At 37.9% G+C, this 27165-nt stretch overlaps 1 pseudogene; it reads left to right on the top strand.

Moving 5' to 3' along the window:
- LOC139743185 (uncharacterized) overlaps window positions 1-26481 on the top strand; it is a 31706-nt pseudogene extending 5225 nt beyond the window's left edge.
- Window positions 26482-27165: the final 684 nt, after the last annotated feature.

Raw genomic sequence — 27165 nt, 5'->3', positions numbered from 1 at the left:
CTCAAGTGACATGTACCATGGAACAATGAGAGCTGATATTTTACATCCAGAGTCATTAATATACAGTACTCATTACACTCTTTTCTTGCAGATCAACTTCAAGAGTGGAACAAATAGTGTTGTGAATGATGAGTTTATCAAAGGGACACTCAAGGTAAGAATTTACCCACAGCTGTCTGCTATGTTTTGTTTTGTTTGTTTGCTTGTTTTTTGCTTTTGCTTTTGTGTGTGTTTGTGTTTTTCTTTTCTTTTGTGTGGGAGGGGGTGGTTTGTCAAGTTTAGATAATCTGTATGGAAATCATTTTTGTTCCAATGCTGTGGATATGGTGAAAGCTATGATTAGTATTTGATCACCATTCAAGTATATATAATGCTTAATGTTCAGTATATTAAAAAGAGTATGTCAAAAGGGTTCGATCATTAATCTTGACAGCAGAATACATTGAAGTCAAAGAGGGTCGTGTATAAGGAGAGGTGATTCGTTTGCACTTTTTACAGGCACAGTGTAGCATTGTATGTATTCTACGATGACAGGGCTTGACATTAGTGGTGGCGTGGACCACTAGAATGGATGTGGGGCCACCAGATTTCCAAAAGGTTATCCTTTGGTGGCCCAATTAGGCACTGAAAATTAAAAGTGGTTTGTTATGGTTCCTTTTATTGCAGGCCTTTGCATTTCTTTTTTCGGGCCACCAAAATTTCAGTTTCAAAGATTTTGCTGGCTCAAAAGGGCCACCAGAGAAAATAGATGTACATTTACATGCTGTGGACCAACCATGAAGCCATGCAATTGTGAAACACAACATATTTTTTTCTTCTTTCTTCCCATAGTGCAGAATGGGAGAAAACTTTGATTTACCTTGGAAGTGCAAATACACTAGATATCCCAATTTATCATCAAATGTGATTTTCTGTCTGATAGAGTACATACAAATGTGTAATAGGCCTACATATTTGTATTCTCCTGAATACACGCCTACATTGTGTTACAACTTTTGTTATGTATCACTATGTCCATGGCTGCATTTAGAGGTTATTTAAGTTCTGTCGTGTATCTTCTTTGCGTAGAAAGTAGGAAAATTTTGTTGTTGTTTTTTAAGTCTTCCATTGTAGGTCTCAAAGCACACTTTCATAGAGTTTAGTGCATCCTTTTGTGCCTCACAGGCCAGAGATATCGCATTACCCCAAATTCACATATTTTATCATATCTTAGAGGGCAGACATTTTGCACGTGTGATGTGATTAGTTTTGCAGATTTGTTTGGGAGCACAGCAAACATTGATTATACCATGCAACAGGTGTCATTTTTCACTGAGTGTAAGATGTAGATAAGAGGCATCGCATAAGTCGCGAAAGAAGCAATTAAATGACTTGCATATGGAAAGTGAAACTGGCAGTTTTCCAGCCATAGTAATGGGAGTTTGTCCAACTAAAATGTGCACATGGGTTTTGGTCTCCTTCAGTGTTTTTTTTTTAATCTTCATTTCTTGATGATAGAAATTATCAGTGTTCTTTGTAGCTGTAGTGAAGTAATTGTAATACTTTGTAGTAATACTAATAGTCATAGTACGTAGTAGTAGGAGGAGCAGTAGTAGTGGTAGTAGTACTAGTAGTAGTGGTAAAAACAGAAGTAGTGGGAGAACTGTTATGATTCATTTGGCATACAAAAAGACATGCAAATAGCAATATGAGTGGAAAGAAAAAGAGAAAAAAAAATGTTGGACTGGGATCTGAAAAGCCTGCTGTCTGAAGTTTCTGTGTTGCAACACAATATGACACCCCATACATGTACAATAGTAAACAATTACAACTTTGCATCATACATCAAGTATGCCTGTGGATCAATTGTTATAATAATTATTTGATAGAATCAAAACATCGGAGCATAGATTATAAATCTTACCTCCATTATGGCAAGGTAGAATGCACTATTGATTTAAAGAACCATTATGAAATGGACTAAGACTTTCTTTTCACTAGAAAACAGATGCTCTTAAACCATGGTTCATAAATAGCACTGTTCTGTGTTTACATCAGAATATTGCAATTAACTGCTGTCTTCAGAACATATGAAAATGTGTTTGAATACTATAGAATGAGAAGAGGAATTTCCCTTTGAAAGAATCAATAGACAAGCTGATTTCATTTCTCTGTTATTTGACTAAAACCACTCCCCCAAATTTTAGTGCCAACAAAATTTGTACTTAATTGCTATACCATGCTATGCTTAAACAACTCTCCTCCCTCAGAATCACTGAAAGGACATGTTCATTTAAATCACTGAAAGGACATGTTCATTTAATATGCATCAATATCAGTAGAATACATCAGTGAAAGTTTGAAGAAAATTTGACAATCTATTCAAAAGACATGACTATTTAAAGTTTCTGCGCAGTCACTGCTGGATGAGAAGATTACTACAGTGCCTGATGTCATATGCGTAGAACAATATAATGAAAATTAAAGAGAATTCCACAAAATGTCATTGTTTGAAAAAAAAAGTACACATTACCTCGACTTGTTACTGATGTACATACAATGTAATATTATTCCTCTTGCCTTCTGAAAAAGGCAATTGCACATTACCTCGACTTGTTACTGATGTACGTGTATGTTAATATTATTCCTCTTGCCTTCTGAAAAAGGCAAGTCAAGTGCAAGTGCTCTATTCTCATGCACGAAAAGTGAAAATATTATGTTGAATTTTGTTTATAATATTTTCTTAGTATCATTCTGCGCATGTGACATCACAAGCTGAATTTGTCTTCTTATCCAGCAATGCCGGCACTGAAACTTCAAAAATTAATAACTTTGGAATGGATTGCCTGATTTTCATTAAACTTTCACTGATGTGTTCTACTAATATTGCTGCATTCTCTCAATCCACATGCATATAATTATATTTAAGGTGAAGTTGTTCTTTAAGAAATTGGAGTCACCTACGCAAATGTAACTATGACATGCTCTTGATTAGGGATGCAAAGATAAATCTGTTTTATCGGAGTCACAGCAAATTTCTAACCTGTTCAAATGGCGAGCCTCTATTTGACAGGTACAAATGGGATATGAATAGATATATGTCCTATTGTTATTGCAGTCTGTTGCATATTTGTTGTCCCAAGTGGGCAAGCCAAATACCGCATAAAAGTTAATATTCAGGTTTGCTTCTTAGGGCAAGGAGTAGCAACTAATTTGGATTCATTCAAGGAAATATCCAAAGCTATCCAATTTCAACCAAACCGCATTAGAAATTAATAGCTAGGGACAGTAGTGCCAGGGTGCTACAAACCTATATGCCTGCTTGCCCAGGGCAAGTAAATCTTACTGTTTACCAAGTAAAATGAATAGGTTTAATGCACAGAGCACTTCCTCAAATAAACATTCAGGCTAGTGAGAACAAAAAACAAACAAACAAACAAAAAATCCATGCCCCGAGGGCATGGAAACTGTTTCTCCTCCTTTTTCTTTTTCTTTTGATAATGAGATGTGGACAACAGTTCAAGTTATTTTACATTTTTAGTACTGGTGGGTGGTGAAGATCTCTGTTGGCCCCAATTGATGAAAAATGTCATATTTCTGTACTTCTTGATGCTGGAATTAAATGTCACGAGGTAATCGTAACATGATTCATTTCTGCTAGATAATGAGCTAATCTTCTCAAGCCACCCACCCCTTCCCAAATGCTACTAAATGGAAAGCATTGCCATTCAGACAACACTCTTGGCTCACTTAATTGAATATAAACTGAGTTTGCAGCAACTGGCTAATAAACCTCAACTATTTTAGTTTTATTCCAAACCATTTGTATACTTCGAGAAACTTGTCATTAAGAAATGAGCGGAACTGATTTGATATTTATTACTCGCCAAGTGCTGTAAATTGGTTCTAAATTGTAAATTTGATTTGTTTCCCTTTAAGCTGTATGAAAAAAATGGGAACATTCAACATTTTAGTGTAACATGGTTGCCAAATAGCCCTGTCTGGCCAAAGAGGGGGAAAAAAATGTGCATTAAAAGTGCATAACCAAAGAAATTTGTCCTATATACCGTACCTGAAACTTTGAGAAAGGGCATTTGGGCAAGGGCACATGCATCTAACAGGCAAGTGCCCATTTACTTTACTTGCTCAAACAGGAGTTTGGGTTGCCTTGAGCAGTCATGCAAGTACAGGTTTGTACAGTTGTAGCATCCTGAATAGTAGTTCATTTCTTATGGGAAAAAATGGGTCTAAACTTGAAGTCACACATTCATTTTAGAATTTCATGTTGACTTTTACAGGCCTGAGTGACCATGACTATCATGGGCCTTGGTGTAATCAACCATTAAGACTAACTCTCAACTTGGGTCCTCCCCTCAAATAACAATGGATGCATTACATAAACTGTAATATTGCACCTTTCAAAAGCCTGAAGACTACTGTGATGTTAGATCCTCTAAATCTCAAGCCCTATTCACATTTAACCTTGACTGTCACATCCAACATGCATCAACCTGTCTTTGAACTTTCTGCTAATTGTATTTCTTTGGCATAATGTCTCTTTCACGTTAACAGGTCTTTTAGATAAGATGAGAGCTTTGTAGACTTTCACCTTCATTCTCAGTGCACACTGCAGGCACATGCCTCAGTTTGTGTGAAAGTGCAATGTTCTAGCAATTGGAGACAAAGTCAAGACAAATGATGTATTTTCTAGGGAGATGGGTTACTCAAAGGACACGTGGTAGTGAAACGTGAATGATACTGCTGTAGATATCTGTTCACTGCAGCTGTTGCCATCAATCTGCCCTGTTTTGTGCTGGGTCGTCTTTGATTCTCATTAACAACTGGAAAACATACGAACATGGAGTAAGATACATGGAGTGGTGTAATGTCTGTGTGTTTGTGCATTGCAAATGCTTGGCAGATAATTTTTGGAGTGTATAGACTTCTGCGAATTTGTACTATGAAAGTAGAGAAAGTTTTGTAAAAAGTGTGATTTAACTTGCACTTTATTTAGCGAAATATTGTGAAGTACCACAAATATACAAACAGTCGCTTCTGTGGATGCAGCCAAAATGCACTTGTCATGTGCTGTGACTCAAGAAGGAACATCACCTGTAGTTAATGACACATCATTTGTCATTCCTTTTCATGTTTTGAGAAGATTTTTTTTTTTCCTGTAACATCTCTTGACATTGTTTTCCCCCTGTAGGTGGGCTCTGTGGTAGAGGCTAAACAGACAGAAAATGGCTTGTATGAAGAAGGAACTATCATGAAGCTCACAGATGCTAGCTTGTACACTGTTGGTAAGTCATGATGCAAGATGACATTTCCTTCCCAAGCAGAGTGCAGGGTGTGATGTTTGGTGCGAAAGCGTATGTACTGTATTGCGTGTGCAAGTACCCACGGGTTTAAAGGCAAAGCATATTGAGGGGACTGGCAATGGATTGGACTCCTTTTCCCCCACTAAGTAAATTTTTGGCTGTTTTCTTGTCTACGGTAGGCCGTACTTTTCATTGGTTTGCCTTGTTATCCTTGTTATCAAAATTGTAAGGAATTTCTATTATGTATGCGAACATGTATACCAGTGTAAAGTATAGAACTATTGCGTTTCTTCCTTACTGAAGGTCTTCAATTATTGTGATATCTGTGCAAAAATTGAAATTTAGTGTAATGGTACTGTAGATCCATGGTATTGAAGTTTCTTTCACAAATTTCAATTCAGTGCCAGTGCAAAAAAGTAGGCCTACTTTCCAAGTTTACACTGAATACAGAATACATCAAAACAGACCCCCAACCATGAGTATCAACTCTGTGAAATGCTTGAAGACCGTGATGAAATATTTTGGAACATTTTGTAAAGTCAGAGTCCTGTTGCATAAAAGTTGAGATCAAATCCATGTCTGCAAATCAAACATAATTCTGTGATACTCAATTCTGATTGGCTGATACCGGACTTATGTTTGGTTTTCTGACTTAGTTTGATTGCATCTTTTTATGCAACAGGGCTTGAATCATTACCTACAAGATTAATGTCATTGTTTATTAGTAAATGCTGCCTCCAATATGAATTATGCGTTGCCTACATTGTACACTTAAAAAGGACCTCAAGTAGCGGTAGTTCTTTACTGCTCATTGTATTTTCCTTGTCTTGTACTTGTACATGCAGTGCTTGGAAGAAAATATGATATGTTAAATATCATAAATCAAAAGTTGCAAATGCAATTCATAGCTACCACCTGCTGGAGGTGCCATATATCTAGGGAACATATTATTTATTAGTGGAAAAATGAGCGAAGAAAATGAGATTTCATAGATCTGGACTTAACAGTCAGTTTCATGTATGGCAGGTTGTAGATACCACAAATACAGTCAGCTTATGAAATCAAAGTAAAAAAAAAAAAAAAAAAAACCAAAAGAAACATGAAGCATAGGGTGTACATATGCTATTGCATTTCTCAATGTCTTTTCTTAGCCCACCTGATGAGCAAAGGCGCAAGTGAGCTTCGTATATTGTGATCAGTCATTGTCTAGTATGCGATTTGTGTCATGCTTCATGTGTAAACTTTTGACATTTTCACTGCACTAGGCAGGTAGGTTCCCTTGGGTGATAGGATCTGACTTTGTTGAAATGGGCACAATGCCTCCCCCCCAAAAAAAACAAAACAAAACAAAACAAAACAAAACAAAACAAAACCTGAAATTTTTACAAATTCTATAAAATTTGAGGTAGAAGCAGATGTGACAGAGCTTAGTTTGTGCTATGAATAAGTACAGTGTACCTTGGTGACTACCCTCAAGTTTGCTTAAATAGTGGATCCATTTATAACACCCTCCCCTCCCCTCCCCTGACCACATGGTAGACCAACTGGGCCAATTTTAACATTTCACCTTCCTTCTTTAAAAAAAAAAAAAAAAAATGTGATATCAAATGTTTACCAAAATTAGGAGTTATTATCACCAGGGTGATAGAACAAAAGACACCATGCCCCACTTAGGGCCCATCTTGGGGGGGGGGGGGGGGGGGGGGGGGAGAGAATCCAAATTAGGGGCTGCTTTACACATTTTCATTTTCTCCTTGAAACTGCATGGTCAAATTTTCATCATGCTCAGCAGGTATTATCACTAGGGTGTACAATTTTGTTTTTTTACTTTTGATATCATCCCCAAATTAGAGAATCTTTCAAAAATCTTTCAAAAACTCTGGTAAATGCAAAATCCTCTGAGTAAATGGATTTTTTAGTTACTTTCAAGTTTATGGGAGGTTGGGGGCCAGTTTTCACATTTCAGTTTTTGTTTTGATTTTTTTCAAAAGACACTTTGTGACATTTTATGCAAACTTGGTCGGTGTCATGGCCAGTTTGATCGCACAAATAGACACCATGTCCCCCTGGTGGCTCTCCAAAGGGCCCCCCCCCCAAGTTTTTTGTTTTTTTGTTTTTTTGTTTTTTAAGTAATAGTCTGTCAGAAGGCGTGGAAGATAAACTTGCAATATTCATTTTAGTGTTTGACCCTCCTGGTCTCTTGTTTTTCTTTTGCCAAAGTAGAAAATATGTTTTTTAAGTGAAAGTTATTTCTCTCCTTTAGAATGTAATTTACATAGCATATTTGATATGCAAAATGTGAGCAATTTTCTCAATTTAAACTAAAATATGAATTTGCATCATTTTCTATTAAAAGGGGAGTGTGTTTTTCTTCCCCCACTTTTATTCTTAATCATTACAACCCTTGGACATGATTGTATTCTTTTCTATATGAATACTGTAAAACCAGAAATTTTCATGTTCATGAAACTTTTGCCAGGAGACAAGATTCACGAAAGTAAAATGCATGCCAAAGTTCAACAAATCCCTATATTACTAGTGGTAGTACATGTAGTATTTTACTCATAATATTTTATCAGTCAGCAATTCACAAAGGGTTTTGGTTTTACATTAGGTGTGATTGTGTAAATGTATGATAGTGTTCATGTTATCATGCAGAATGTAGTGAATGCAATATTTTTTCTCATTTCTGTGCCTTTACTTCACAGTTTTTGACGATGGAGACGAAAAGACACTCAGAAGAACCCTACTGTGTTTGCAAGGAGAGAAGCACTTCCATGAAAGTGAAGTAAGAACAAAGAGATCATTTTGTGTAGCACTTATCTTCAGAGCTTTTTTTTTTTTTTTGAACATGCCATTTGCTTTTTTGTGAAGGTGTTAAGCATTTTTCATTGTTTTCTATTTTGCATATTGCATAAGAAAGGAGTTAACAAAAGCAACCATTTTGAATCGTATGATAACTGCAACAATGCTCTTGATATGCCAAATAGCATACTTCCCTTGTCATTTTATAGCATCAGATTTTCTTGTTCATTCCAATCACAATCACCTATTTCAGAGAATTTATATCAGAAAATTACTTATTTTCCTGTTACAGAAAATGTAGTTCTCAACATCAAACATTCTTTTGCAAACTGACATGGTGGATTATGCTCACAGATTTGCAAAATTCACAGAGTAGATCTGGATATGTACAGGAAAATAGACACTATCTAGTGCTAATAGTAGGTGTTGGAAAATTAGGTCACAAAATAGGGGACTTTATGATATTTGTCTCTTTCTCCAGTAAACTAGTATATTACCCAGTGTATTATGTTCATACATGTATTTGAAGATATGTTTGTGTATTTCCTTTTGTATGCTCTCTCTCTTCTATATTTTCACTCACAAACTGTTCTTTCCATGTAGACACTGGATCACTTGCCGTTGACCGACCCTGAGAATTTTGGCACACCCGTTGTGAACACCAAGAAGATGAGGAGGAAACGGCGAACAAGTAATCGCTCCCAGTAAGTCTTTCTTATGTTTATAGTCTTCTTGATGTTAGAATATATGAGTAATCTGCTTCAAAATTTACTGATAGTGAATGCTGTAAAGAAGAGTGGTGTATCAACAAAGATGTGTGCTAACAGAAAGTCGGTAAGAAGTGAAAAATGTACTCAAGTGGGAACTTATTTAGAGTAATTGTTTGATGATGTTCAGCTTGAAAAATCTGAGCAACATTTAGAGCTATGAAAAATAAGCACTAAATGCTTAAACACAAAAAAAAAAAAAGTGAAAAGAATCACCATAAAAAGTGTCATCCTTAGTAAACAGTAGTGACAGAATATATAATTCAGTGAACAATTTATTGGCATAGTACAATGTGTTCGTTAATCTCTTGATAATGACAGCAAAATTCCCAAAAACATTTTGATATGCTGGAGTTGTTTGTTTGTTTGGTGTTTTTTTTTTTTTTTTTACATGCATTTGAATGTAACCTCCCACCTCAGTCAGCAAAGTTCAACCATTCTTTAAGACAAAACAAACTGCTAATAAAACAGCATCAATAAGAAGTCATATATTTTGTATGCAAATGAGTTGTTGTGGGTTTTTTTTAATGTATGATGTGTATACATGTTCGCTTTCCAGCAGAAGCGAAGAAGATGAAGAGGAGGAGGAGGAGGAGGAAGACAGTGACAGTGACTCTTCACCAAAGAAACAGCCCAAGGATGAACCAGAAGACGCAGTGGGCAAGGTGGTCATTGTTGAAATGAATGAAAAACGCAAGAATTCCTCCTTTCCTGCCCTGGTAAGCATCAAATCCACATTGATAGTCTCTCCAAGGATTACTTGAGTTCTTCTAGATAAGCCAATCAGTATGTTGTTGGAGACAGACTTCCTCTGCTCAGCTCTGTCAAACTAGACTCATATTTCAATTGTAATATGCTGTAAAACATTCATATTTTTTAAGTAACCAGTCAGCTTTCATGATTTTGGCTTGTGGCCATGGCAATTGTACAGGGAGGATCTCTCGTTCTCTGAGTCTTAATGATATTACGATTATGTAACATTACCAGCAAGAAAGGTGAAACTGTAGTTATGGTGTTTTGGGAATTGGTATGTTATTGTGTATGACATTTTGCATGTCCACTTTCCATTCCTTGTACACAATTCTAACAAGCATGAATTGACCTGTACATTGGATGACTGTAAGCTGAATGAATAAAAAATTTTTCACTGAAATGTGGGACACTGGCTAAGCCTTATGCATGTGTTTGCTTTCTGTCTTTCCAAGGTGGTGGATCCAAGCTGCACTAAGGATGTCCAGACTCGAGGGAAGGACCAAATTGTTGTCCGGTCATTCAAGGACAATAAATTGTAAGTAGAATATTTTTACTAAAAAGGGTTGCATCTTGAAATGAAAGATATAGTGGGGAACAAATTATTTAGGGCATTTGAAACATGGAAATTGCATGAAGAATAACTGGTGTGGAAAATATGAGTTGTTGGAACTGTATGACTTCAAATTGTGAAATGTGTTAAAACAAACTTTCATAATATTTGCCTTTGTTTCAACTTTTCTGTCAGTTTGATTACAGATGATAAACACAAAAAGCTTGAAAGTATGAAAGTTCATAATCTCTCACATTTGGTATATATGTCATATAGTGTGACTGTGTATTCATTCTTTCTTTCTTTTATTACTATAAAATGTATTGTGTGTTGTATTGTATAGTATATGAAGTGTTTTATGATCTATTTCTGTTTTTCTGACTTCCAACAATTCCAGCTACACTGTCTCAAAGTCCAGCAGAAAACCATTTCTATCCAAGGACCATGTGTACAAGGGAGATGTCACCTCTCTGAAAACCGGTAAGCATGTCACCTTAAGTGGATGCTAAGAGGAAACAGTAGCATGTCTTCTTAGAAGTTGTGTATATTTAGATTGTGGTTGCGACCTCTTATCTATGCTATGGGTTAAATTCACACTTCCTGTGCTAATATAGAGAAAGGCTTGGCCATTAGCTCAAATTTAGGAAGTGGTTTTGTATGGGGGGGGGGGGGGGGGGGGGTAGCTGTAGAGTCTTTGATTAGTCATTCTTCTAAAGTTTAGCAATTTGTGAGAAATAATGGGCCTCATTATAGTTTGTGTGTATGTGTGTGAATAATCAGCTCATATGCTTTTAAGTGTGCAGGAATCCAACCTTTTATTGGGACTTGTTTCTTTGTAGGCCTTTTTTTCTCCATTTTTGTTTTCCTGTTTGTATTTTTCTACAGTGTGAAGTGATAAACAGGGTAGTGCATCCATATATTGAGAGCCAACCAGAGTGTTGAATCAGTAATGCTACCTAGTTTGTTGAGAGAAATTAAAAATTCCTTTCTTCCGTTAAAATATTTGTATGTGGTATGAAAGAGTCTTTGTGGCTCTCCTTACAGCAAGATCTGGAGGCATTATTATCATTATCAATTTTTCAATGGTCATTAAAAGAGACTGTGTGATGCATCTAGTATACACCCATCATTATTTGTAGCCACTCTAGGCCTCCTTATGGATGGGGGCTGTTATAAAATGGCAAGGCACAAACCCTCATTTGGAAACTACTGAGAAACATTTCACCAAAAATCATTGAATGTAGCCTTACATGATGCCTTATTTGATTAACATCGCAACAATCAGGTTAATGGCTATAATGGCTTATTGACATTCAATGGTTTCCTTTGGGCTACTGGAAGGTGCTTATAAGCATGTCAAGGAAAATGAAAGTGACAAGCAACTCAAGAAATGGCAGGATAGTTACCTAGATGTTTGGACTGTTTTCTCAGAATGCAGTGCCACTATTGCCATTCCAGCATTGCCAATATCCCACCCGTTCACCTGGGTTTAGGGAAATGCTCTCTAATATTGAAATTATTATAGAAAAATGCACAGCCCTGTACCACCTCTGTTGCTCTTATTTCAGCCACAGAGAAAGCAGTGACCTTCATCGACACCGGTCAGCTGCCGTCCAACTGGGACATGGACATGCTGCGGAAGAAGGGCAAGCAGGGGAGCACGGAAGCAACAGAGGACACCAGCGAGGACTCCTCAGATGACGAGTACGACATGGAGAAGGATGCCTGGCTGGCATCCCTACACAAGTTCATGGAGGAGAGAGGTGAGCAAAAGTGTGGGATGGCTTCCTGAAGGCCGTATTTCATCAGGAATGAATGCTGCCGTGAATTAGGCTGATCATTGTCAACCAGACAAAAGTTGGTTCAAACAAGACCACACCAAAAACTTTAACTTCAAGCAACGTACAAGCCAGTTAAGATTCAAAATGCAGTCGAGACGTCATAGAATTTGTATTATAGCTGACAATTTGACAAATGGAATAAAAGGGAAGAGCCATTTCAAGTGGCATTTAACATTGCCATTTCCAGCGGCTGTAGCATATATAAAGCACAAATTACTGTAAAAGTGGAAAATTTTGCGGTGTAGAAATTTTTCGTGCATTTCCCGCTACCAGAAACTAGCGTGAGAAATAGAGCAGACAAATTATTTCTGCTTGTTATATGTACCAGTATGTAATGTCTTGATTCCCCGGTATTCAAAACACGTGAAATTCATCTTACTCACCAGAATGCGAAAAATTGCTCATGCAAAGATATCCACTTTTACAGTATTTCCATGTTTCAGTGAACAATCTGTGTGGCTCTTCATTGCAGCAATTAACATTTGATGAGTGAGGTGGGCCCAGTTGTCCTTCAGTTTTCAAAAGATTTATGTCTAGAGTAGAAATCTTTCTTGATGCATAGCTAGCCCATGAGTTACTGTAAAACACGATATCTTCGCGGCTTGAAATTTTCACGAATTGGAGCCGATGGCCTTTTTCGCAGCATGAAACTTTCGCAAGTTGCTTCTAACATTCAATGCGAATAGTGTAGACAAAAACTTTCATGTGCATTTTAATTTTGTGAATCTTGTTTCGCGCAAAATTCGCGAAATTAAAATGCACGCGAACATTCCTTGTTTTACAGTACATATATTGAGGAAGCATAGAGTACTAGTTTTAAAAGTCTTCTTTATACACTCTGAGTGCAAGTGTGAGATCATACACAGATAAACCGCACAAAATCAGTACAGAATTCTGCCCTTTGGCTTGAAAGTATCTGCTGTCAAAGCTGTGTACCCTTTCCCAATCTAGGCACTCCTATCAACAAGCCGCCAGTTCTCGGATTCCGAGATCTCAACCTCTACAAGCTCTTCAAGCTTGTCCAGGACCAAGGTGGATGTCGCAAGGTCACCGACCGGCAGGTCTGGGCCCACATAATGACCAAGATGGGCATCCCAGTATCACCCAGCCCACAGCCGTACAACATCCACACTGCTTACAACAAGTGAGATTCTTTTCTTGTGTGACTGTTTGTTTTGTTCTGTTTTGCCATTTTTTTCATTTCATTGTGTGAAAATATTTAGATGATAGTCCACAAATACTGACTGAATTTGTTAATGATAATGAAGAAAACGTCATACTCCTTTCTTGACCATGGTACCCTCTTACAGTAATGTCACGGTGATTCATGTCATACACAACTCGTAATTAGCAGTAATTGAAAAACTGACTGTTGAACAATTTGTAATTCCAGTTGGCTGACAGCAAAGTTCTACTTGGCGAAGGCTCTAAATCAGTTTGCAACAATGAAACATGATACTCCCCTTGCATTTGCAGGTACCTGTTTGCTTTCGAGGAATTCAACAGGAAAATGGGTCCCGCACCGCGAATCTTTACACGCACACGGAGGAGGTCATTTGACAGGGGTTGGATAACACCGCCAACCTTCAAGCAAAGGTCACCTGCAAAACAGGACGCAAAAGATGAGGCAAGCGATGCGGAAGAGGAGGAAGAAGATGTGTCTCCTTCGAAGAAAAGGGTGAGTTGAACAAAAAAAAAAAAGAAGTCCTAAATTCCTCAATTCCTGTCACTGTGTTAAAGGGTTCCATGACATGTGCTCCTGCGGAAATAGCTACCATGAAATTTCTGCATGCTAAGCTGAGCATACATTCTACCCACAAACGTAACCGTAATCCTAATCCTCACATCAAACTAATCCTAAAATTTCTGGATTGCATGTCATCTGTTCCACCAATCCACCCTCCTCCTCCCCTCTCCCAGTCCAACTACCCCCCCCCCCCCATAAAAAAACCCAAAAAACAAACATAAACTGAAAAATGAATAAATATGAAATATGAATAGAAATAAAGAACAAAATTACAAACCAGTTATTATTAGAAAAAGATAATTGTTGGAGGTGAAAATCCAATGAAAGTGCAAAATTGCACTCATTGCTTTGATTAAAAAAGAATGCCATTTTGAATGTCATTGATATCAGCATGAAATTTGAGATGCATTGAGAACCTCAAATAATTATTTTGAGCTATGAATATTTTACTACAACCTCCTCATGATAACGTCTAAGCACAATATCCAAGCAAGGCTCATTACTAACAACTTCAATTGAGAAATTGTTGAAGTGATGTAAATGGATTTTGTAAACTGAGCATGCAACCCTCTCTTCGTGTATTTAATTTTTTTTTTTTTTTTTGGTAACATGCCTTCATGTCTATCAGTTAAAATGAATGATTTGTGATTTGCAAAAGTCAATTCAAAACGAAGGCAAATAAACTTAAGCGCCTGAGTATGAGTCACCACGATGGTGTCGTAGTGACAAATTCATTTTGACTTTTATTTTTCCAGGTGACGAGGAAAAAGGGGGAAGACTCGAGCAAGCAGGCAGAGCCGGAAGAGAGCAAGCGGGAGACCAGGGAGGCCAAGGCACGGGCCAAGGAACAGGAGAAGGAAGAGAAAGACACCTCAGACCGGGAGGACAAGAAGGGCACCAGGAAGTCTGCCAAGGATCCTAAAAAGCAAGGATAAGCCAAAGGAAGATAGTGCTGCCAAGGAGAAAGTGACCGACGAAAAGGAGAGCGAGGGGAAAGACAAACCAAAGACAGACGCGAAAGGTAAAGACAGATCAAAGGAGGAGAAAGGCAAGGAAAAGGTCAAGGAAGAGAAGACAAGGGAGAAAGCAAAAGAGGAGAAGTCGAAGGAGAAACCCAAGGAGGATAAGACCAAAGAGAAGGTGAAGGAAGAGAAGGCAAGAGAAGCCAAAAGAGGAGAAAGGAAAAGACAAACCAAAGGACGACAAGGGCAAGTCTACTGACACGCCGGGCAAAGAAAAGGGAGGTGGTGCCAAAGGAAAGGACAAAAAGGGAAAGTCCAAAGCGAGTTCCAAGGATGATGACAAAGATGATGCTCCAGAAATGTAAGTTCCTGCAGTTTTTTATTCATTCTGCAACAGTCTTTTCAAGAATTAATAAAAAGCAATTTCATGTTTTTTGAATACTTAGGAGAAACCACTTGAATGTGTGTCTTCTTGATATACAGCTGGTAACATTTTCTGTTGTAGTAGCATTAACTTGTTTGTTTGATCACATCAGCTTTACCTGTATTCATTATAATGGGCTATTAACCCTATCTTTCAGGTGGGTTGGGGGTCAAATTGACCCCCACCCCCTCGACATTTCGCACCACGATTGTGTAACGCGTGAGGATTTTGCCACACAATTTCCTAACTTTTTTGAGACCAAATTTGCGACGTCTGGGTACACCATTTTGAAGTTACGTAATGTTTTGCAAATGCATGTCAACCCCAAAACAGCTCCAATTTGTGATACTGTGTGCAAATCCAATGATAATTGTGTGTGTGTGATTTTTTTTTAATTGATATAAATTAGATTATTTCAACTTTTAATCATTGGAATTAATCAATTCTAGTATAGATAAGCTTGAAAAGTGTCTGCAACAAATTTTGGCTAAATAGCAATAGAAAACAAAAGGTCAAAAAACAATAGAATACACATAAGAAAATTCACAAAACAAGTAAAAAATCAGAAGAAATTAAATATGATTATGCTATTTTTTTTTTGCAAGAAAATTATTTGACGTGTCTCGAGGAATTCTGACACAAAAATCTACCAATTCTTTAATCTTTTTAACAGAGTTATAGGCGAAAATTTTCATGCATAGATTTTGCACAATAAATTTACCAAAATAGACAAATCAATTTTTGTTGTAGTTGTATGACCATATAATCTTGAAGTTGACATCCAGCTCTATGTTCAGGCAAAATTTTGCAGAGTTTGGCGCCATCGGCGGCCCAAGATCTGAAGAGGGGGGTCAAATTGACCGCCCCACCGCCCCCCCCCATAACTTGGTCTCAAATAGCCCAGTTAGAATACTGTTAATTTATTGGATGAGGCAGCGAAAAAATTGAAACAAATAAAATCGCTTGCACTGTCGTCATGTATCAGTTTTATATATATATATATATATATATATATATATATGTTTTTTTTTTTGGTTTTTTTATGCCTCCGCAACGAAGTTGGCTCGGAGGCATTATGTTTTCGGGTCGTCCGTCCGTCCGTCCGTCCAGTCCGTCCGTCCGTCACGTCCGTCCGTCCCGTTTTGTTTTTGTCGATATCTCAAGAACAGTGTGGTGGTTTTACATCAAACTTGGTATGAAGGTATATCCTTGGGGGATAATACTTTGTGTGGATTTTAGGGTCACAGGGTCAAAAGGTCAAAGGTCACAGGTTATTTTGTGAAGAAAAAAATAATATTGAAATTTCATGTTTTTCTCCATAGTCTCGCAAATGGTTCAAGGTATCTTCATGGAACTTAGTATATATGCTATGAACGGTACCGATGGGCAGTGATTATCTGGGGAAGTTGGTGGGTCATGGGTCAAAGGTCAGGGTGTCAAAGGTCAAGGTCAGACTCCTCAAAATATCACTACTTTCCTTAAAATGCAATATGCCTGAAGGTTTTTTTTTTTTTTTTAACTTGATGTATGGCATGTATTACCCAATATATATTTTTGGGAAGGTTTCTTGCCAAAAGGTCACAGGGTCAAAAGGTCAAAGGTCAAGTGAAAGTGCTGAATTCTGCACTTTTTCCTCCATATCTCAAAAGTAACTCAAGGTATCATCATGAAACTTACATATTTATGCATGTTCAAGCCTAACAGTGATTCTCTTTGGAACTGTGAGGTCAAGGTCAAAGGCCAGGTTTAGATAATGCTATTTTCCCATTTGATACTGAAAGTGTACTTTTTTCTCAATACCTTGAAAAATTACTCAATGCATAAACTTATAAAAGGATCAAAAGTCAAGTAAAAATCATCAGTTCCCCAAATACCTGCACTCTGACATTTTAATCATTCATCCAATTGAACCTAGTGCTAGGAAAGTGAACATTCAGCACATTTGTGTCAAACCTGTCATTTTAATATTTTGCCAATTGTTTGAAACTGTCATCACACATTGTCAAGACATTGTACTATAGACCTATTAGGAGAACCATGCATTATGGCGGAGGCATATCAGTCGCCGTAGCGATATATCTAGTTTGTTTTTATTTTCTAGAATATCAAAGATATGCTGTGCAGAATTATAAATGAAGTCCAAGTGCTAATATCTCACTAGACAACCAGAAAGATGGCAAAGATAACTTCAGAATGAGGAGCATTGATTGTGTGAGACAGATTGTACCTCTGCAAATTTTGGCGAATGAAACATTGTCATGTCATCTTTGGGCAGTAGCATTCCGCAGAATTTCTGGATAGTCACATCTCTAATCAATTTGTAATTGTTTATCAGTGTTATTCTAAAAGTGTAATAAAACAGTTGCGAAAAATGTCGCATGACTATTTCAAAGGCTAAAGACTTAGCATTTCATGCTTGTGAAGTGCTAATGAAACAGTAACGATTCTTTTATCTCTCAGTATTTCAAAATGCTCGTTTTTATGTCACTGTTAGCTTTTATTGCCTGAAAAGTGGCTGCACCTAATCATCACAAAAGAGTGGTGTGAGCATTTAGATGGCACTGGCAACTTTTAGGATATTCAGCAAAAATGTTAAGTGCTGGGTTTTTCTTTAAACTACTGCATCCATGAATTTATAGAGGAAAAAGAACATTTCTTATTAATTGATCTTGAGAAGTATTGAGTAAGAGTGATCTATGAAAATGACAGAATGCCTGTGTCTTAAGCACATCTAGGATCGTTCAGCCACTTCGGAAAGGACTTATCGTTTAGCATGTTTCTGGCCATCATACAGAGATCGGTCTGGTCAGCCCCCAGGGCCGATGCTAGCCATTGTTTGCTTCAGCTGTGCTGAAGTCCATGGATTGTTTTGATAGGAATCATTTATCGCTTAAGTTTACCATCAATCATATCTCTACCTTGAACTTAAACAATGAACAATTTCAATGAAAAATGCCATCACCAGCCAGTCTGCATAGAGCAGTACCTTTTTAGCTCGTGGCAAAGCTTATTAACTTACAGCACAAAGCCCTCACTCAAGCTGTGAAACCAAAATGAACAAGCCCCCCCCCCCCCAAAAAAAAAAAGAGAGAAAGAAATAAATATCTCTGAAAAGTTAGAATATTTTACACCCTCGTAGTAAACAATATTTGAGCTAATTATAGACAAAACTGTAGAGATTTCAATTGGCTAAAAATTCAGATTTTGAATTTTTCTGGTTACCTTGATGAAAACCTGATTTTTCTCAGTTATGGTGCCATTGACTTAAAGGACAAGTTCACCTTTATAAACATAAGGATTGAGAGAATGTAGCAATATTAGTAGAACACATCATTGAAAGTTTGAGGAAAATCAGACAATACGTTCAAAAGTTATGAATTTTTAAAATTTTTGTGCAGCAACCGCTGGATGAGAAGACTACTGCAGTGTATGAATAACTTGCGTACAACAATATAAGGAAAATATAAAGAGAATTTCACAAAATTCCATCTTTTGAAAAAAGTACACATTCCCCTGACTCGTTACCGACAAATGTTATGGGCAATATTATTCCCCCTGCCATTAGAAAGAGGCAAGTCAAGAGCTTGTTTATTACGCGAAAAAAGTGAAAATATGTTTAATTTTCTTTTACATTTTCTTTATACTGTTGTATGCATATGACTCACAAGCTGTAGTAGTCTCCTCATCCAGCGGTTCCAACACAAAAATTTTAAAAATTCATAACTTTTGCATCGATTGTCCAATTTTCCTCAAACTTTCACTGATGTGTTCTACTAATATTGTTGCATTCTCTCAATCCTTATGTTTATGAAGGTGAACTTGTCCTTTAAGTGCCTATTGACGCAACAGGTCACATACTATATATCCTATGTATTATAGCTCAGTGTATTTGTCATCATGTCATACGATGTTACACTATAAAGTTATGCTAAATATTACGTAATGTACTCGTTTATATGCAAAATTAACAAAACAATATTCAAAGACAGTGCCATGAATTACCACTTAGTGATCTAAGTGACCTTTTGAATCTTCAACTTTGGCCTCAGTTACGTATTCATTATGTGTATACAATTCAAGCAGCATACAGAGATAATATGGAGATCAGCATGTGCATGTGTTGTCATCAAGGGTTTGTACGCTCTCTTCTGATGACCTTTGTACACTGCTATCTGAGACTGAAATACCCACCAGTATTTACTGGTGGATTTATGAGAGATAAACTGTGCAATAGGGAAATGTCTGGTCAAGATTTGCAAAGGCTTTTATTCCAAAATCAGTGACAGCCATAGATACAGAAACACCAAAGTAAATGCCAACTGAAGTGATCTGTCCTTGATTGTGACCCAAGGGAGTGAACTGATATGACTAGGACCAGCTCTATTCAGCATATGATACAAGTTCATATGCATACAGGTGATTGGTATGATATTTTCATGCATTCCCAGGATTAGACTTCAACTAGTCATTTAAATTGGTGATTGCTGTGCTGTTAACATTGAACAACATTTGCAAGATGTCATGTCAGCATTACAGTTATTCAACGTTGAAATTAAAGTTTTTCTTGCAAACTTCAAGATGTCTCAGAGTATTAGGAAGGATGATTTTGTGTGTTGCTGACGGTGTTCATATCTTTTCTCTCCCAATGTGCAGTGATGCTGGATTTGACGTTGGTGAAAGGGTCCTTGTGCAGTATGGAAGAGGACGAACAGAGAAAATTTATGAAGCAAAGGTAAGAATCCGAATATTTAACAAAATAAAGGTGGTTGCTGATATTTGCAGACATGATAATGCATATATACATAAAGCAAGAATTGTTGGTAGATTTATCCAGATTTGTATGTTTGCTGTTTTTATGAAGTTATTTGGGGGCTGATTGAAAGAGTACTTACAAACAAGGTGCATGAAACTTTGTGATATTGAAATATGATGTGTTAGCATCATTTTCATTTGAATTTCGTAATTATTGTTTCAAATAGGCAGATTGTGGATCTCAAGCAACTTTTACATCATAACTAAAGCAAACTGTTACAGAAAAATGATAAATGAATCAAGCTTATTTTCAGAAGTAACTTAATTGCTTTGTAAATGCCAAAATCAAGTCTCCAAAATTATTTGTTAATGCGCAAAATGAGAGTTTAGACACTAACTGGTGTAATCTTGACTTAAGATAATGCACAGTACAGTCAGCTCCATGTAAGGCAATCTTGACAGGACTGACTTAGGCAATATATGATTTGACATGTACAGAGGAGTAGTACACATTAATTGGGACCTTTTATTTTTATCGACTTTGCAAAATATTCAACACATGTGCAGTCGCCTTACACGGAGTTGACTGTACACGTTTTGTAAGTAGAGTAAGTTTGTCGATGCGGGAGCCTGAGCACAGTATAGGAATATGGTCTATGGTTGCTTTCATCATTAGTATTAACAGAAGTTTGAAACGTGTCATGTTATGTATGGCTAAGTCATTGGTGTAGCGTCCTTCTCTCAGAGATCAACACATCAGTAGAGAAATATTGATACTCACTTCACATTAATTATTTGAAAATATGAGAAAAAAAGAGATTGCCATGTGTGGTGATGTCACATTAACTTAATTTTGCTTCTTTTTTTTTATCCCCCAGTATAGAGGGGAAGCTTGCATGGTACTACTAATCTTCTGTTCTGTTTGTTTTGAATCCATACTAGGTTGTGGACATTGAACTGAAGGGGAAAGATCATGTGTTCACTGTTCACTATACTGGCTGGAACAATAGATATGATGAAGCTGTCAAGAAGAACCGAATTGTAGGGTCTGCTGAAAAGAAGAAGAAGAAAGTTACTCCAAAGGGCAAAAGCGATAAAGATAAATCAAAGAAGGAATTGGAAAGGAGAGAAAAGGAGGAGCAGGAGCGGAAAGAAAAGGAAGAAGCTGAGAGAAAAGAAAGGGAAGAAAAAGAAAAACAAGCACGGATACAAAAAGAGTTGAAGGAGAAGCAGGAGAAAGAACGTCTGCAGAAAGAAAAGGCTGAAAAGGAAAGACAGGAAAAGGAAAGGCTTGAGAGGGAAATGAAAGAGAAAGAAAGAAAGGAAAGGCTGGAGAAAGAGCGATTAGAAAAGGAGCGCAAAGAAAAGCAAGAAAGAGACAAGAAGGAGAAGCAAGAAAAGGAAAGGAAAGAAAAACTGGAAAGGGAGAGGAGAGAAAAGCTTGAAAAAGACCTCAAGGACAAGCAGGAGAGGGAAAAGGAAGAAAAGCTTGAGAAGGAACGATTAGAGAGGGAAAGGAAAGAGAAGTTGGAGAAGGAAAAGAAGGAAAAACAAGAGAAGGACAAGCGAGACAAACTGGAGTTGGAGAAGAAGGAGAAAGAGCGGCAAGAGCAGGAGAAACGAGAGAAGGAGCTGGCTGAGAAGGCTAAAGAGGCAGAGAAGGAGAAGGAGAAAACTGGAAAGGAAACCAAGAGGACGCCCAACTCCAAGAGGGGACGACCTTCTGTTGGCAGCAAGGGATCTCCCATCCAGCAGCAGTCTTCTCCCAAGGTGTCATCGGCGTCATCAGGGAGGGGCAAGACGACGTCTCCTGCACCCATCTTCTCTCAGAGGTCTATGAGGTCAGATCGGAAAAGTTTGACGGAGTCTCCATTCGCTGGTGGTCTAAATGGTAAGTGACCGATTTGGTCGCTACTTGTCTCGTTAGATTGATCAGTTTGATGTTGAGTTTTTGTATACGTAAAAATAGTTTTTTACATTTTGTAAGCTTTGAATCACACTTCAAAATAAATTTCTTGGCTCCAGACTGCAGGATGTTTAGCGAGCTTTGAATCATGTGTCAATAAATGCAAATACTGTGCTTTTCACTAAAGGTTTTGGAAAAAAACAAACAAACACAAGCACACAACATAGATGAATGAATCAATAGTGAATAACATTTATCCAAGAAATCAAATAACACAGCTCAAATTATGGCCATCTTTGTTCTTTGTTCTAATACTACATCCTCAGGGAAAACTTGATTACTAATCAGTGTATTTGAATATGCATTGAATGCTTTGCTTCTCCACAGCGGTCACCATTGTTCATTGTGCTTCACCTTTGTTCTGTGCCATTTTACTTTGAAGACTTATTTTTGAATTGCAGCGTAGTTCTTATGATTGTTACTTGCTGTCCAATATTAGAGATTTTAATTGACATTATTCCCCCCCCCCCTTTCAGTTCAATCTCGGCCGAAAAGGTTATCCAGAGGGAGTGAGTACAGGCGAGAAGCACAAGATGGTGAGTTGTTCTATGTTCTATTGCTCTCTCCAATTGGTCAAATGTGTCAAGGCTACACTATAGTAGGAGAGCAAAACAAAACACAAAATTACAAGTACAGGGTCCTGTTTTATCAAAGTTGTAATCGATTGTAAATTGCCTTACCACACAGGCTGCCATCCACATATAGTAGAAACCGACTATATAATCAATTATAACTCCATATAAAACAGGGCCCAGGGCTGAGAGTGCAACAGTGTACTCATCTCACTGGACATTCTGAAGTGACATATGTGCAATGCAATTATAATCTTGTATGTGAATATGTGTGTGTATATTTTAATATCATACATACACACATACAAACATATAGTTGCGCATTCATGCAACTTCAGTGTTTTTCTGCCCCGAGCATGTTTTATCATTCATGGTCAACAACAGTTATTCAATGATTGTTCATTGAGCGATCAAATATCAGAAATTGTGTGTAACATTATATTATTACAAACTCAGTGATTTGAAAGTGCTTGTTATTCATTTTCTTTGAATCCTGGAGTTTAGTCAGATGGCTTTGGTGATTTCAAGCAGCTATTCAAATAAGCTGAATATGTTACTGACACCAGTATTGTGTAATACTTTCTTTATCATCTGTCCTCAAATTAAGTTTGGTTTTCATTGTTTGTTGTTTGCTTTTATTCATCGACAATAATTTTCAAGTGTTGTAAGAATGTTGGCTCATTTGTTTTAATCTCATGTGATGTCCATACAATGTATCCTTTTTAACTCCAATTGTCTTCTTCTTTCTTTCCATGTGAATCAACACTTTTGATTTTTCTTAACCCACCATTTTAGAATCCGAAAGCGAGGTTGATGAAGGTGATGCACAATCAGAGAGCCAACAGTCTACTCAGGAAAGTGAAGATTTGTCGGTGAAGGACTCGGCCCTGCAAGAGGAGGAAGTCAATGAGGACAGTGACACATCCAAGAACGAAGAACATGCATCCGCCCTGACCAAAATCAAGGATGAGAAGCCAAACTTCGACGAGGATGTTGACGACGGCCCCCCAACACTCACAGCCCAGGTGGGACCGGAGGCGTCGGAGGATGTGGTCGGCGATGAAAATTCAGAAGCGCCCAAGGTGGAAGAGGTTGGCAAGGTATCAGAAGAGAAGGACGCTGGTAAATCGAAAGGTAAGAAGGAATCCAAGATCCGGCTGAGAAAGTCTTTGGAAAGGTCGAGGGATGGGAGTAAAGATTCTCGGCGTGATTCTAGTACATTGGAGGTATTCACGGAAGACAGGGTTGTCGGCAAAGATGAGCCAGAGGATGACAGTGACAAGCAGGAGGAGAAAGAGAAGATGGATGACACACCTGTTTTAGAGAGGCAGGTCCCAGTGGAAACAGAGGTGAAAGAAAAGTTGGAGGAGCTCAAGCAGGAGAGCAAAGACTCTGCTTCTGATGTTGATAAGCCAAACGAAAAGAAAAAGGGGCGAAAGAAAGGAAGGCGGAGCATTGACAGCAGGAAGAGAAGCAAAGCTGACACTGATACAGAGGCTCAGGTGAAACAAGAAGACCCAGACTTATCTGAACCCAAGAAGAAATATGCAAAAGTGGAGAGGAGGAAAAGTGAAAAAGAGGGCAAAAAGATTACTGAACAAGATGCTAAAGCTGAAAATGCAGACAGTGATTTTGGTAGCAGCTCTGTGGAAGACAAGTCCCTCCCAGGAACCAGTAAATCGTTTATGACAACGCCACCCACCACCCCGGAGAGTTCTCCCAAAATGCCGTCATCACCATCTCAAGAAGAAGACATCCATATCAAGATGGAAGAGCAGAGCAGTACCAAGAGTGACAGTGATGCCCTCATTGAGGTAGCCAGTGTCGACGAAAGAGAGCCACCGAAGGCAGAAAGTGTCCCTACACCAGCAATGAACTCTAGCTTTCCTAACAATGTCCAAAAGAAAGAGTGCACAAAGTCAGAGTCACACCACACATCTCCAAAGAAAAGGCGGAGGGGCTTATCCGAGTCTGACCAAGGAAAGAAGCGCAGGAAACACAGCAGGAGGCGGCGTTCCTCCGTCTCTGAAAGGCGCCATTCTACCAAGGAGCATGGCAACAACAACAGCAGTGACACTGACGAGAGCCGCTCAGAGAGCCGACTGACCGCTAGCATGTCCAAACATCAGCTGTCCATGAGGAATCATGCGGGAAACTTACCTCCAGGCAGGGTGGCTGATGGCACTACACCTCAGGGACAGAGGCAGCCTCGATGGAACTTCCTTGTCGGTAAGTGCCCATAGTCTGAAAGTCCATTTCCCAAAGATGAAATGAGAATTTGTGCTACCATGTGAAATAATTTTGGTCACATGTCAGTGTTTGCTCTTGTGAAACAATTCAGTGAGAAAAGACATTCCATCGTATACAAGTCTTAGATAATTTACCAACATGTCTGCCAGCTGTTAGTCTACTATTGTGATAGTGTGGCATGAATTATCTGACCAATGTCAACAAAGTCAACAAACAAAGTGTGCTATTCTGGGTAAATTCTTAGCTGTGCTCGCATTATATATCAGTTTATGACTGCTTTGTGTCGTTAAAAAAGACCCAGCATAAAATCAATATGACTCATACTTCAACCTGGAATATATTCACACATCTTCAGTTACTTGAAAATTGCGCTTTTAAAACTTTATGTTGCATGATGACATGTTGTAGCAGTAATGATTTAGCATGTTTAGCATTTATCCTCCAAAATGTCAGGAATGTGTTTCCTTGTTTCGTGTTCAGGGAAGGGTGATATGTGTAGGATGAATATCATGCATTGTAATTAGATTGAATAATGCTTTACTTTTAGGGCACACAAGTGATGATTGAAGTTCTATCAAGTGATTAACTAGGCCACATGTGTGACACGTTCCATCTGTTGTTAGATCTGTCCAACGTGAAAGACCCAGAAGAACGTATCGCCATCATTCAACGGCAGCTGACTGAACTTCGCAATGTGTACCTGCAACTCAAGCAGGAAGTGGCCAGCATTGACCGGAGGAGGAAAAAATTCCGCAAGAAGGAGAGAGAAGGTATTTCACCTTGTAATGTCCTTTAAGTTTGTAATTGACAAAAAAATTCTAGAGCTTATAAATGTGACAGACTCTGAAGATGAGGAGCAACAATAATTTCATGTAAATGAGTTGTTTCTCTTGTATTTTCCTTGTACTTCTAATGATGTGGACGGAAAAGTTGCAGTATGTCAGAAATTCAAGCGATGAAACTGCATCATGCACATCGCACACACTGCCTTACTGATCACAAGTTAGCCACATGAGTTTGAAGGGCTATGGCTCTACTCACGATGCAGGTCTTACTAGATATATTTGAAATTGTTGTGTATGAGATTTTCCCATACCGATGATTGCATTTATTATTCAGATGGTGCCTCTTAGGGTAAGAGTGAGAGAGGAAACAGATTTGAAGTAAGGAAAAAACTTTAAACGACAGCTGCATTTTCAATTATTCATCTTCAAGTTGAGAAAACGAATGTTTGTTTGTCATGCCCTTCACAGTTACAAACCTTTTGTGCACCTTGATTGAAAATGAGTTATAAATGTGTAATAATCTTTGTGTTGTTTTTTTCTTTTCTTCTCTGACATTAAGCTGCTCAAACAATGGCTGGTGTCGCCCTGGGTCACTGCATCTCGCACACTTCAGAAAAAGTGGACACCGGGGGCTCATAGCACTTGGCCAGTCATCATCCAGCCATGCCAGTCACTTGTGTCGAATGGTTAATATATGCAGGGTTGTCAAATAATTTACCGTCAGTATTAAGTGAGGTCATTTTCACCAACAAAGTCACATCAATCTTATGAAGGAGTTGGTGTGATGTTAACTGCTGGAAGATGACAGTGAGCTGACCAATGTACTGAAAAACTGTGGAGGGGATAAGGATATCTGGGTTGTTTTTTTTAACCCCATGGTAAGCTGAGTAAATATCAGTATATGCCTTGCCAGCACTCACCTAAAAGACAGTTCTTATATTGTTGTGTCCAATGTGTCCCAAAATTTCACTAGTTCTCAAATATCGATGAGTGGATATTGTGCAGTAGGTCAGAACATTTTCTACTAGGTGACCAAAAAGTCTATTATTTGCTTGGGAGCTTAGGACATGCTTGCCTTTATGTATTTGTAAAGCAGAGCACTCCATATCAGTGTGGAATGAAGGTTTGGCCTCTTTTGCAGGCTTGAAAATCTCAACAGCAAAAGAAAAAAAAAATCTGTGAAGACCTTTACTCTTCCAGCATAGGGAAAACAAGTGCATATTATATGTTTGTTGAGTGTCACATTATGAAAATCTACAGATTTGATCTACTGTTTAGCAGTATGCATGTATTTACATGGGAGGCCATGCAAACCTTTGGAAGACAATTACAAAATCACTGAAGGAAAGTTGCGCATTTATGTCATAATTGTGTGACAAGAAATAGCAGGCAACGTCTGTGAATATGATATTTTAAAAAAAGAAAGAAGATAAACGTTCAGAATTGAAAGGTTATTTTGAACAAAGGAGAATTCATTATTTTTTTGTTATGTCTTCAACACATCTTGTTGGTCTAGATATCCTTGTAATTAGTGATGAGCTTAAATCCTCTTGAATGATCAATCAGTGTCAAAATCATTTTGAAAAAGAGATTTGCTGAAAATTATCTGTTCAACCATGGCAGTAGCAATTCCTAATACTGTAAATCCAAGATATTTTCGTAGCATGAAATTTTCTCAAATTGTCGCTGCC

Source organism: Diadema antillarum, unplaced genomic scaffold, assembly GCF_040938485.1.
Source record: "Diadema antillarum isolate AM-2024a unplaced genomic scaffold, OU_Dant_1.0 seq00001056_RagTag, whole genome shotgun sequence".
NCBI classification, from domain to species: domain Eukaryota; kingdom Metazoa; phylum Echinodermata; class Echinoidea; order Diadematoida; family Diadematidae; genus Diadema; species Diadema antillarum.
The sequence above is the reverse complement of the archived record's forward strand: the minus strand, read 5'-3'. Positions and strand labels throughout refer to the sequence as shown.